Below are 13,552 nucleotides of genomic sequence, written 5' to 3' on the forward strand. Positions count from 1 at the left end.
GTAGTGAAAACATTATTTATTTTCCTTCGAATACAACTAACGAAATTGTCTTTAAAGCTAAACACTTGAAGGCAAAGCATTGCTTTTTTTTACATATATACACCCACAAAATTACTTAAACATGATTTTCTAGAAAATCATGTTCGAGTAATTTCTAGGTGCTTCCTTTTGTGGTTATGTTTATATATTCCACGAACATAGCAAAATACGTTCAGTAAAATTAATCGGAAAAACCTTGTAGAAACAATAGCGGCATTAGAGAGCGGGCAGCGCGTACCAGCAAATAGGATGCGGAAAACTTGCTCAAAACAAGCATAAGGTTTATGACTTTGCAAAATAAAGTATTGAGTATCAAAGCTCATCACGAAACACAAATAAATCTATTAGGTATTCAGATTCCTATATATTTTCTAGAACTAGCGTAGCTTATCCCGAAATCATATGGCTTTTAACTCGGCTAGTTTAAAGTATCAGAACAAACCAAAGACATCGGATAATATCTATGTTCGTTCAATCAACAGATGTAACATATCTTCTATTTAGAGCTGTTAATTATGATTGACACTGGTCGCAATTATTAGCTATATAAATAATAATAATGCCGAAAACTGTGCAATGGTGACAAATTTACGATGCCTGCCGCGCTCTCTCAATGTACGAACCATTCTCCTGTCCAACTACTGCTATTAGCTCCACCATCACGACGATGAACGAGGCTAGATAAAATACCGCCAAGAGAACAGTCTAACCAAGTAAATATCTTAATTGAGCGATATTCATATAATAGGCTAGTATTAACAAGAATTGTTATTACAAAATTAAGGTCATAGGACAGTAGTTGTAATCAATTAAAATTAAAACAACAACGACAATTTCCTTCTCAAAATCGGGATCTAGAAAAATGTTCACGAAAATCAGACTGTGTCTCTTTTCATATACACACTTCCGGACAGCTAACGTAGACAAAAATAACAATAACATATGTTTTATTTAATTTTATTATTACATTTCGAAGACTAGCAAAAACGCAAGAACCAGGTTGCCAAGGTGACGCGATCCAGTTGGCGACTGGTCGATGAGGCACCTTCTGATTCTGGATGATGATGACATTCGCTTTATAATGAATAATTAGCGTTTCTGTCAACATCAATGAACGATTTGAAGCGGAGTTAGAAACAAACGCTGTCTGCTTGCTACCCACTCGGACTAACGCCAGTCCACAAAATTGAATAACTCAGGCTTGATCATCATCTCCAGCAACGTTAGTGCCACCTCTGTTCTCATCTCCTCTGATCATGAAACATCATACACATAAAGTAATACGACAGCATTTAGACGCTAACAGTTATCAGATTATAATGCCTGGATTTATTTTACTTGTTTACATTAGTTATTTTCTTTGAGTGCTATTCTTCAGTGCACTCTTTCAAATCCTTGAATGATTTATTATAAGGCTTCACTTCTCTAAAGTGAGCTACTGTTGTTAGTGGCAAGTAGAAACAATCAGCCCACCTTAAGGATTATCAGTAGCAGGCGCATTATCAACTCGGGACATAGCGAATGATGATTTTTACAGTAAAATAGATGTTTTGAGATTGTAAATTGTTACCTATTAAATCGTGAAAGTATCCAACATAACGATTTCATGACTAATAATGATGAAAAAGTTACAATGGTCATTAGATTATTTTTAATAGGAACGTATTCAGATAGGAGGATTTACTGAGGTGTAACGAGCCTTACCTCGTAACACAAAACGACAAGCGCTAAATACCGACATGAGGTGTTAATTAATAACAAACTAGCGCCCACTATCGATTAACACCGCCACCACAGAAGTTCTGCTTTTCAACGCCCGGCGCGACAACGGACGAACGCCACCCGTCGCGCTGTAGATAAATAGCATGAGCTATTTATGAAGCATTACCTTAAAAGGTGGCTTAGTCTTACCTAAATAACGAGAGACCAATGGTAACATCTCAATGACCTCTGAACACAAACTAAGACTTGCTATATACAGGCAATGCTGTTGTTTCTTAAATAACTAACACACATAAACAACATTATCGTGGTAGTAATAGTGAGAACAGATATAATAGTCATCGAGTGTGGCTTGATTTATCATCAAAGGACGATCAGGCCACAGGTTTTTATAAATCAAAATGGTTTATTGTGCTCTATACGTTGTGATGAATAGTGCCAGCGACAAGCGGAAGAAGAAAGGCTGGCTTTTACTGATCAATGGCTTAGCCCGGTGGCTCACTGCACGTGCTGTCTGATGCGTCAGGGAGCAAGTGTGATGCTTCTTGAGTATATTGATAAGGTGAACATCTCCGTTAGTTGAGAGGGAGGATTAATTCTACAGTATTATGGAAGCACATGATGGGGCTCCTGACGTTGACAGTGATACTGAAGACAGTGATCATATGCGAAGAGTTCTAATCAGCAATCAGTCAAAAATATATGCACGGTTCCTGTGGATCAAGGTATAAACACCGATATATACCGATACCACCTCATTGCGGAAGGCAAGTAAAGTGTTTAAGCGAATATACGATCAGACGAATGACTGAACACTGTGCGATTGCCGCATCTCTGATACAAGTAAGCGCCGATGTTAACGAAGAGAAGTTATGGTGGGTTTCGATGATGAGTAGAGACAACCACACGGAATGTGAGACCCGGTAAACTTGATTTGGGCAAGCGATGAATAAGTAGCCTAAACGCTAATAATAATTAGGGCGTAATATAAGTAATCATAGTAACACTGACAGTCAGACGTAATCAAATTAACTACATGAAATGTGTACGAGATCCTAATGTCGAATTGAGCAGAAACCAAAGAATGCAGAAATCTGTAATCAGTCATTTTTTTAAATTGATATGTATATAAAGATGAACTTTTTGAGCACGTAGAGCAAACGAAACATTACTTCGAGTGCTCATCATCATAATTTATTAACACCATATATTTAGTAGTCGTGTAACAAATTCGAAAGAGTAGTACTTCGATGTAGATCCGTAAAAACATGTACCAAATTAGAAAAATTCATTTATCTTTATTCGCCCTATTTTGAAAATAGATCGCAATCTACTCAATAATACGGACTGTACTTTTTCGTTCAATTTCAGAAAGTATATTTGAGAACATTATCTTTATATTATGAAATGTCGTTGAGCGACTTGCTCAAACAACTTACTTAAGCAGAGACCCCCTAATATTGAAGATATTGAGTTGGGTGGGACAAATTGTTGGAGTTGGACAGAAGGTGATTGTCGTTTATCTTGGTGGGAATTAGAATTCACTAGCGTAATAATGGTACTCCCAAGGATGTTATTAGAGAGAACGAACACGGGCCATTGAAACGGGATCGTTTCACTCTGCCGAGCTTTTCATGGGGTCGCTTCGAACTCGTGGATGGATTTCGCGTTCGTCCAGCGTTTGTTTTCACGCCCTTTAATCAATCATTATCTAACGCGATCATCAATCGCAAAAAAACGGGTGTCCCTTCGCATGTCACTGTGGTATCGCCACACCCACGAAGAGCCCTGCCGAATATTAAGGTGAGCAAGGGTTACAAGGCCCTGATTGGAAACCATTAATGTTTGTGCAACGGTCTGAATACAGTGGCCTGTGTTCGTAATTTCTCCGTTGCTAGTAACAGAAGATGACCCTTAGTGAATTCATCGGAGCGGAAGCGAACAAGTATCCTATCTATTTACAGTAACAAAGCGTAACCAAGAACATCGAGACAGACCGATACTACCTACCCATTATTCTAGCAATCGATAGTCCACCGGCCAAAGTCTTCGCGCTTTGCAAATGGAATCATTGCCATTGTGGCAATACGACTAAGGCGTTACTACTGTTACTACCATCGGTATAGATCTGCTAAGGTCTAAAGCAAACCCTTCTCACGAAACACAGCCACCAATCTTCTTTCGCTCTGCGCATTGACACAATTCCAGAAACTGTACTTTTCAACAATGAAATACTCGTTTATCAAATTGGCTATTCTGTAAGAGGCAAAAATGCAAGTTCAATTTCAGTGAAACTGAAAACCCGTATGTCATGGCTGTGACACTGCATAGAATCTTTTTTTTCGAAAATGTAACAGCGATCCCCTAAGGAGAAAAATTATGTGGGGAAGTGTGAGCACGTGCCTGAATCGATGGCAGAGTGATAAAAAAAAACACCAACACGAGGAACGTGAATCGAGAAATGTGAATTGATCGATTATTGATTCTAAACTAGACATAAATATTATTTTATTTCTGCCAAATCGGAAATTCGTGCCGCTGTCAGACCTTGCCTTGAGCGCGGACTAACAAGAAATGCTTGTTTCCATGCGATGGCTAGCTACGTTTTCTACTGTGTTTAAATAGAAAGCCGTTAACCGTACCTGTTTTGTGCCATTATTCGTGACACAATACATAAAAAAAAAATGAAACTCAAGGACCAGCTCACAGGGGCCAGACTTTCGGCACGTCTTTTCGATTAACCGTTATTATGGGCAGATGAGCGATATAATAATTAAAAGTTTAGTTTAGTAATTTACTACGCGTTATTACAACGATCATACAGAAACAATAGCATTCAGACGAACAACATAAACAACAGACGATCACTCTCCCCTCCTCTTGTCAATGTTGAAACGATTTAAGTATACCCTCGTCCAACATCGTACAAGGAATACTCCATCATTAAGTTTCTATAAGAAAAACGAGCAACTTTTGTTTGCTTGTTCCCGATCATCGAACAGGCGCAGGCATTCGTCTTAATCCTCCGGTTACATCTCTAACTTTTCCATAATTCTAATGATCCCTAATTTCTCTCGTTCGATATGTTTCCGATGACGTCGCTGAAGCTCATAGGAAACGTCCCTCGTGTGACAACGAAGTCTCTTCCGTGTTCTATTGTTTGCTAAATTCAATGTCAACAGCAGCGCATTTGCAGCACAGAGGGACTCTCGGAAAGTATCCTATTATGAGACGTCTATATAGACACATGATTTGATAGCGTTACATGAGTCGATATCTAACTGCGCCAAATGAAAATCAAAGTTCCGGAATACCCCAGTTGCACGATAATAATCCAACTGTTATCGTGCGACCGGAGTATTCGTGATCAAGCCTGTTGATTAATCCCATCACACGTGCCAGTTTTAATATAATACAGCAGGCGAAATAAGTTATCTCTCAAAATTCAGGTTTTAACATTAATTGCTGTTCAGCGGATAATAACTGCCATCTGAGATATTTCACGGGTATTAGCTATATGTTATTATCGATATATAAGTGAAAGATGGCAACTCACCAGCGGCTTATACCGGCTTCGCCGAGAGTCCCCTAATATTTCCTATTGAGAAAACTGCAACTGGAACTGCCGAAGTAAAACTTGTGCGTAATGCACGAGTAAATTAAATAAGTTAGCTAAAAATGCTCTTGTATGTACTGGCTTCAAATCGCATCATGATTAAAAAAAGGTGCAGATGATATACAGAAGACTAAACAGGCAACAGCGATGTTCCAGATAAGCAGTACGCCTATCCAACTGGTTGCTATAAGCTTTACGTGAGGCCGGCTTTCAACAAGTACAATGACAAAAATTAAGATAACTGAGTACGTACGTCGGCGAGCATTTAATGCGACCTCTACTTTTTGACATCGAAGCAAAGTTTTGACATAGCAATCAAAGCAAAGAGAGGTGAAGTCAACAAAGCTAGCAACAGATACGCTATGGTTCAATCACGATCGATTATGAGAAATAGCGAAACTGTAATAATTCAATTATGTACAATGATAATTTTAATGACAAAGAGAGACTATGAACATATGACATGTGGGAGATGCTCTCCACCCGGGCTATAATTACATAGCACTAATTCCTTCCATTAAACAGCAGTAAATATAACATCTGTAATGCAGGATAGTGTGTGCACTACGGTCGACACCCACAAAAGCAATAACAGTCGCGACATAAAGTTAACGATAACTATACGGCACCGATAGAAGCAGCAGCAACTAGAGTAGATAAATAATCGGACCATCAAAAATCGAGGTACCGATTGAACAATAAAATCTAAATAGTTTTTTTTTTTTTTGATGGAGTAAAAATAATATTTCTGATGTGCGACTGCGGAATCTGATGCACACAGAGACAAGATTAAAAAAATGGGAGCCACTTGTATATAGACATATGTGTTTCTACTGTATTTTGCATTCGCAAATCACATTGCAATTAATCGATCAGCACAGACGGGAAAATTAACACTGAAGCCTAAACAACATTTTCAGCAGAAGAATAACAATAATACCCGTAATGTCGAATGGCCGTTGTCTATTCGGTGCCACATGCTCCGGAATCACTGCTATATGAAACTGCAATGAATGCTACGGCAGACTACCACAACAACAAGTGTTATCGTATCTATTTAATAATACTCTATCCAAACAAATAATTCGACAATGACTTGAAAAGGCCGACTGTGCCTGGTTCTCATTGAAAAAAAAAAAAATATAGTCACAATGGAAGGATGCCCGTAAGTAAAGGAAGCGAGTACTTTGCTGCACCGAAGTGCAGGAATGGCTAGCCCATGTTTGTTCACGGGATGGCCGTTTTAAGGGAAAAATTCACATGAACACATACGCAGGATAAAGTAGCGATTACCTTTTCGATTGGCAGCAACATGCCGATATGTCAGCGCGACATATCAACAACATCAGCATTTATCCCGTCCCGGATGAGTTCTGGTAGCAACGACGATTTACCCCTAAATCGGAAGAAAAATACCTCGACCGATGTTCCCAATGAGAGCCTTTTGCCAATACAAGTCCGTTTAATGGTCAGACAAAGAATCGTTGAAAATATAAGTTGTGATTTGATATGCATATACCTCAGCACTAAAGCAGCTAGAATGAGATATATGGCTAGTTACTATATTGCACTGTAGTGGTAAAACACTATCGGGTTCCCCTCTACAACATCAACTAGCCAGAGGTGAATGTAGAATCAGGATATCTGCGTTTCAATTAAACAGCGTGTGAAACTGCAAGAGGTGTAATCGTAGGGGTAGGTGGTAATCACTTCTAACGAGTTAGCCTGCAAAAATTCAAAGTACTTTCTCAGGCGAAAATTTTTCCTATTGTCCAACATGTCCAGTTTAGCTGCCTATCTCATTACGAACCGAGCCCACATTGTAGTGAATTTTGGGTGAGCTATCATCCTCTGCTAGCCCGCCTAAATAGCGCGCGTCGTCTTATGAGGGCGTCTGCTCCTATAGGCATTTGGTTTTTAAGATTCGAGTAATGCAACTTAGATCAGCGGACGTAGTGGACTGCATGACTTAAGACCAGGCGTGGCGATCGTTACCAGAAATGTAGGCTCTTTTCAAAGAGATAGGCCGTGGGACCGAACACGCCTTAGCTAACCCGTATCTATTGGCTGCGACTGGCAAACTAGTAAAAAATACTAGCCTTTGCGTAAAAGCTATCTTTCGGCCTGGAGGCATACGACAAAATAAAACAAAGGCGGCACCAACAGCAGTCGTAGGACAAGCAAACGCAACAAGCAATTGTCGCCTAATTCAAGTATGTCCATATGACAGCTGAACAAAGCACAGCAGTAATTAATTACTGCCTAAGCCACGCTTGTGAACCGCGACGCGTAACGTCTTTGTGAAACATACGAAAAGCGTTACTAAAATGCAGACGATACGTATCCCTTGTGTTGACGAACTGCAGTGGATGAAGTCTTAATTACGACGCCTTATAATAACCGAAAAGAGGTAGACCAACGATTTGATGCAAGTATGACGTGGCTTGATGAAGTCAATAAACCCAAAAAGCGATGGACAAACTGAAAAAGATGCTAAATAGTCGGATGACGCAATACGCATGATCATTGTCGCTATACACTACATTACTACTACTACTACTATACACTATATATGGTTGTCCAAACCGCGAACTAATTGCCATCTGACCACACATATATATATATATATATGACATTAAGTGGTCAACATCGTAAAACAGCGGCCAAGTGACCGCTACTGCTATCATCTCAGCAGCATGAACGCACCGTTGTTGCAAATTACGACGCTCTAACGTTTATCAAATGAACAGTAACAATACAAAAGAAAGAATATATATATATATATATATATATATATATAAAGAGCATGCGAAGTAATGTGAAGCTGAGAATGAAACAATTTAGTAAATACTGTTACTATTATTGCATATGATACGAGAGATAGAAAAGTTGTGTAACTTTTATATTCCCTTCTGAGATGATAGCGTTGTATTATTACTTGAAAGCCAGTTATGATCATTCAAAAAAATGAACCCAACTATTGCATTAAACCCAACAGTAGCCTGCGCCCACTCCCCTTCGAAAATCTAACACCAACGGCAACAATTGCACCAACAAATCTATAATTAAACTCGTTTACTATTCCTATTGTATTAGCGATAATGCGAGCAGAATAGTCACTATATGGCCAGACAAAACAGAGGCAGTAGGTAAACCGAAGGCAATTTTCAGGTTAACACATTGAGGTTCACGACGTAAAAATTGTTCGTAACAACAACAACAACAACACACACGACGCACCATGAATAGGACTAGTCAATCATTGTATTATAAGATAACGTATGAAAAAAGTATAATCAGACTGTAGCTAACGGCCCACACGAGCAAGAGCACGTCATGCGATATATCTAATAACCCATTATGACATGAACTACTTAAATATGGCGCTGGTCCACAACTCAAAGCAGATCTGAGGATATCCTGTTTAGTGACATACTGCTTCCAGTACAGCTGTGCTCTTAGTACATATTTTGATAAAATTAGTTCTATGTAAACGGTTATGTCAGCCGTGCGTCTTCTGTTCTAAATTACTAGAGCAATGAGAAGATAAGTAATTTTAACACCAAACTAGGTGTCAAAATCGACGATAATATTTCCCACTTTTTTGAGCCTTCTAGCATTTAATACTGTCCAGTTTGAGACGTTGCTGTGTGGCCAATAAATGGGTTTTTAAAGAAAACATAAAGAGCTCTTATAGATATTTGATTAAATGAAACTCACAGTATAGAGCTCTTGTGGTGAAGCACAATGAAAACTATCGCTATGTACAACCGGCAATCGAGATATAACTGAGAAGTTTTCTGTCAGCAACAACTCACTAGCAGATGTGGCAGTAGCCAGAAGTCAAATCTTTAGGCAAATACCTATTCATTGACTAAAGGAAATTGGTTCTAGTTATCAGAAAAAAAATAACTGAAACTCATAAAGAACAGAAAGACAAGATAGGAAACTGCTCGTTTATTATTCTGAGCGTTCATAATTTTAGCAAGAATACAGAAAGGGTCAGAGCCAGTAATTGAATTGGGTTTCATTAGCACAAAACGTATCGATTACTAGCGCAGTCCTTATAATAAAATTAATGATATGTCTTTAAAAGGGTACACTACATTTAATTTTACTTGACTTAAAGGCTAAATTTACCTTGCGGAAATAAACTTGGATAAAAAAAAAAAGGAACGCTGATTTAATGCTGTTATCATAGGACAAAATCTATTCAATCAGCCTGTTAAAAACCTATGTAAAAAAAAAATGTAGAAACGTTTACACTTTTATCTAACTCTGTAAAAGCTCTATAAATAACGTCGACAACGACAAGGGAGTTGAAGACTTAATTATTGAATAGTCACTGGAAAATCCTAAGTTGTGGCTCATACGACGCGTCAAACGAATCGAAATCAAGCCTTTATTATTGTTGAAAGACAGGTGCTTTGTCTGTCACCTCAAAGCAAAGCTTTGGTCTAGGAGATGATTTCGATGTACAGCAAAATTTATTAGGTGGTTCCAATTTTATACGAAACAGAGTAATATACATGGAAGTATTTAGCAATAAAACGTCGGATAACAATGGTCTATAAATAGCTAAAGAAAAAAAAAAAAAAAAAAAGATAATTTTACGTTCAACAGACAGAACAACAGCAACGCCATGCGCAGGCGTACGCTACCGTTTCTCCTGAAATAACTTTTCCCAATTGACTGAGCGCAACGGCAATATGCGTCGTAGATCGAATGTGAAGACCATTTAGATAGCGCAATGGTTACAGATTGAAACGATCCTTAGAAATCTCGGAATGTAGAATCATATGTGGCTATCTGCACCCGATAAGCAAAATAAAAAATATTTAAACGCATATCTGTACCACACTAGTTGAAGCATTTTGCAATAGAGAGAAATATGCATGTTGAAACATTGATATCGAGGCCTATGTTCCTTACCCTCACAAAGGAGCAGGGTACTACCGAAGCGCCCCAAATGTAACGTTTTCCATATACATGACGGAAGAGCTTTTGATGATAAACATGGATAGCCTGACTGGCCACAAATGAAGTCTACAATCCCTTAGAATGAGCCTAATGTATCGGTTAAAGACTCGGTTAACCAACAAGTTAGCTTTTTTCAATCTCTTGACATTATACGATTTATTAGGCATACAGCGTCTATTCGCGTTCGGATTTGATCGTTCCGATATCTACTCGTATGTAATTACGAGTTACTTACTAGTGATTTTGTCTTAACCGTCATTGAGGTATAACTGAGCTATGCAGGTAACCACCTAAACTCAAGTAGTGGGGCACTGTGTACATTATTATTATTATTATATATATACTGGCTGTATAACCCAGAACAATGCGTGTAGCACAAAAAAAAGATAATCAACTATAAACGGACACAATAAGATAGATCAGGACTGGCGAATACACAAAGCAAATATAATAACCCATCTCGCAAGTAATTTATTAGCATCATCATCATTATTTAGGGATAATTTAGGAAAAAGGTTTTCCTTTCTCTAGTAAATATCAGGCAGGAAGGATAGTTGCATTGCATGTTAAGTAAAATAAAAATACGAATCGCTGCTGCTGTTAGCAGGAAAAATAAATACACATTGTGTTACTGTCAATATGAATATTTGTGCCCATTTAATATAATAGGAGATAGCTAAACGATACTAGTACTAAGTAAAAAAAAAAACACAAAAGTAAGATTAAGACATTATTCGTTAAAGTAATGTAGCCACGAGTGTTAAAAACAATTTAACTCATGTGAAATATAACTAGATTATCTATACATACATCATATATATATGAAGCCACGAATCTATTTATCTAGTGAGCGCTTATGATATATATATATATATATATAAGCAAAGAAATGTATGAATGATATGAATAGAACAAGCATGCAATATATATAATATGATGAGTAAGCAATGGTGATAGAAAATAATACTAGAAAGCCTAACTGAGAAAGAATGGGTCTCTAGAAGAAGAAGATACTATAAATAATCACAATACAATGATAATGGTCTTAGCGTCATAGTAAACGAAAATGATGATGACTATACAGTGCTACCAATAATTATAACGATCGAAGAGTGAGGATTAATGCACACAGCACGCTTAAAACAAATGTTACTGAACACCGATATTAAATTCAATTTTAGCAAAATAACAAATAAAATAAGCGATGTTATTGATGCATTTAGACAATATGTCTTTCTTGTTACATGATTTTTATATCTATATACGATATAATATTGTCTTCAGGAACAGATTCATATTGCATGCCCTTTCTTACTGCCGTTGCTAAAATGCGAGACTCAACACGTTATGTTATTAACGTTCGTTACGAAAAATGCTGAACGAAACGAATCAGTGTTGTCCATACACATACAAATGTAGTTAGTTAAATAAATAATGCCATTCACGCCCACATTGTGGCCATTTCCTGATTACGCTGGCCGGCCAATCACTTGCCCTCGCTTGTATTAAAGCCGATACTAAAATCAAGCCAAACTATGATTTATTAAGACGCCGTCCTATCCATTTTTGCTTGATACTGTACACTTTTGAGTTCTTGAAAAAAAAAACACCGAAGGCTATAGGGGGAAAAGCAAACACAAACGCTTACAGCTTTGGAGAGGTAGGCTTATCTTTGAAATTGAATTTTCATGAGATAGCTTAAGAATTAATGCAGTGAGAAAGGAAAGGCGCAGATAACCATTTGTACAAGATAATGTAGCAATGATGGCTTAATGAAACTGTGTATCTACAGCCGAGTAAACTGTCATGCCTAGCGTAGAATTTTTTTTTTCTACCTTGTATAGGTATACCGTGAAGGTCGTAAATGAAAGATCTACTTTTGCTCATAGCTACAGTGTACGCCCTAATAGAGTAAAAGCGCAACTGCTTCGTATTTAGTCGAAGTGCGCACAAACGGATCTCCCCGACAGGTTAATAATTTGAAGGAGCTCTTTTATGATGCCGTTATTATCGAATAGCAAACATATCTTCTTACATTTTCTTTGTGTAGAACAACAATCGATTTTTTGCTCTGCTCCAGTTGTAAGCTAGCGCTTTCCAGAATGCTAAATACATTGTTGCATTCTCCACCTGTATAATACAGCATAAAATGACTTTCCTCTAATAATAGTTCTTGGAAACGGACTGCACAATCCCATGGTGCTCGAAAAAGCAGCCCGCCGAAGAGACTACATACAGTACAGCTTATAGCAGTGCACTTCGTGTTTTTCCCTACACGCTCTAGAATAATTGAGAGTACTTTGATTATAGACATTATATGCGCTGCTTACTGATTTTCTCACCAGCGATATAGACATGCACTACTTGTTTCATCAAGGCATTATTTTTGACTGATTCCAAAAGCGTTGCTGCTTTCGAAGAAACACTGCGCCGCCCTTATGCTTTGGCGTAAGAGCGGAAAGTTTTTTGCGTTTACATTTAAATGCCGCTTAGCCATGTCAATGATTTTCTCTAAACCTACTTCAGTGTGTAGCGCCTTTTACCTTTCATCTTCAAGCATTTCACCCTGTAGCAGTACTTGTAGTTAATCATTGTGTTTTTGGCACAAACCGACGCCACATTTGGCCATTGTGTTTAATTCCTTGCTGGAGCTAGCTACGACACTAATGCTTGGTTACTTGTAGCCGTCTTCAACAATCCCTGATGTTAAGGGCCCGATCAAATATCCTACTACTCAGTATGCGTTCTTCGTTCTTTGCGCGTACCCGGTACCCTGCAGGCTTCCTGCTCTGATGTGTCAAAAACCCATATTTTTGTTTCCACCTGGTGTAGATAATGTTCATTGCGTAGTAGCTCACCACGTTCGAGAAATGCTTCATTGATCAAAACATGTTTTTAAGAAGCTCTTTATCAGTTTGTTCCTTGAAAAAAAAAAAAATCTTTAATATAAAAGCCTCCTGCCTATCAACTAACTATATATCACATGAGCCATCTGTAAGACAGATATACTGTGAGACGCCACCTTCGTCGGGAACTGACCGAGATTGCAGAAAAGCAGCACATCTGTGCTTTGCGGATTTTTAAAATAGGGTAGGCTATGTCAAAGGGATTTGAATTCCTCAGATTCTGCGGCGATCTTACGATCGGGGGATGCTAAGTCACTATTAAAGTCTCGGTGACGGTGTAGTGGGTAGC

General features: G+C 38.1%; 1 protein-coding gene across 9 annotated transcripts in view; it reads left to right on the top strand.

Moving 5' to 3' along the window:
- The window catches only part of LOC111248245 (calcium-activated potassium channel slowpoke-like), a 112,700-nt gene extending 101,116 nt beyond the window's left edge, over positions 1-11,584 (top strand). For all 9 annotated transcript variants that reach the window (XM_086977304.1, XM_086977308.1, XM_086977306.1 and 6 more), the window contains one exon: positions 1-11,584. This exon is cut by the window's left edge and continues 17,192 nt beyond it. The gene's annotated coding sequence lies outside the window, so the exon portion shown is untranslated.
- The last annotated feature ends 1,968 nt before the right edge of the window (positions 11,585-13,552 follow it).

This window comes from Varroa destructor, unplaced genomic scaffold, assembly GCF_002443255.2.
Source record: "Varroa destructor unplaced genomic scaffold, Vdes_3.0 BEIS01000001.1, whole genome shotgun sequence".
NCBI lineage: Eukaryota > Metazoa > Arthropoda > Arachnida > Mesostigmata > Varroidae > Varroa > Varroa destructor.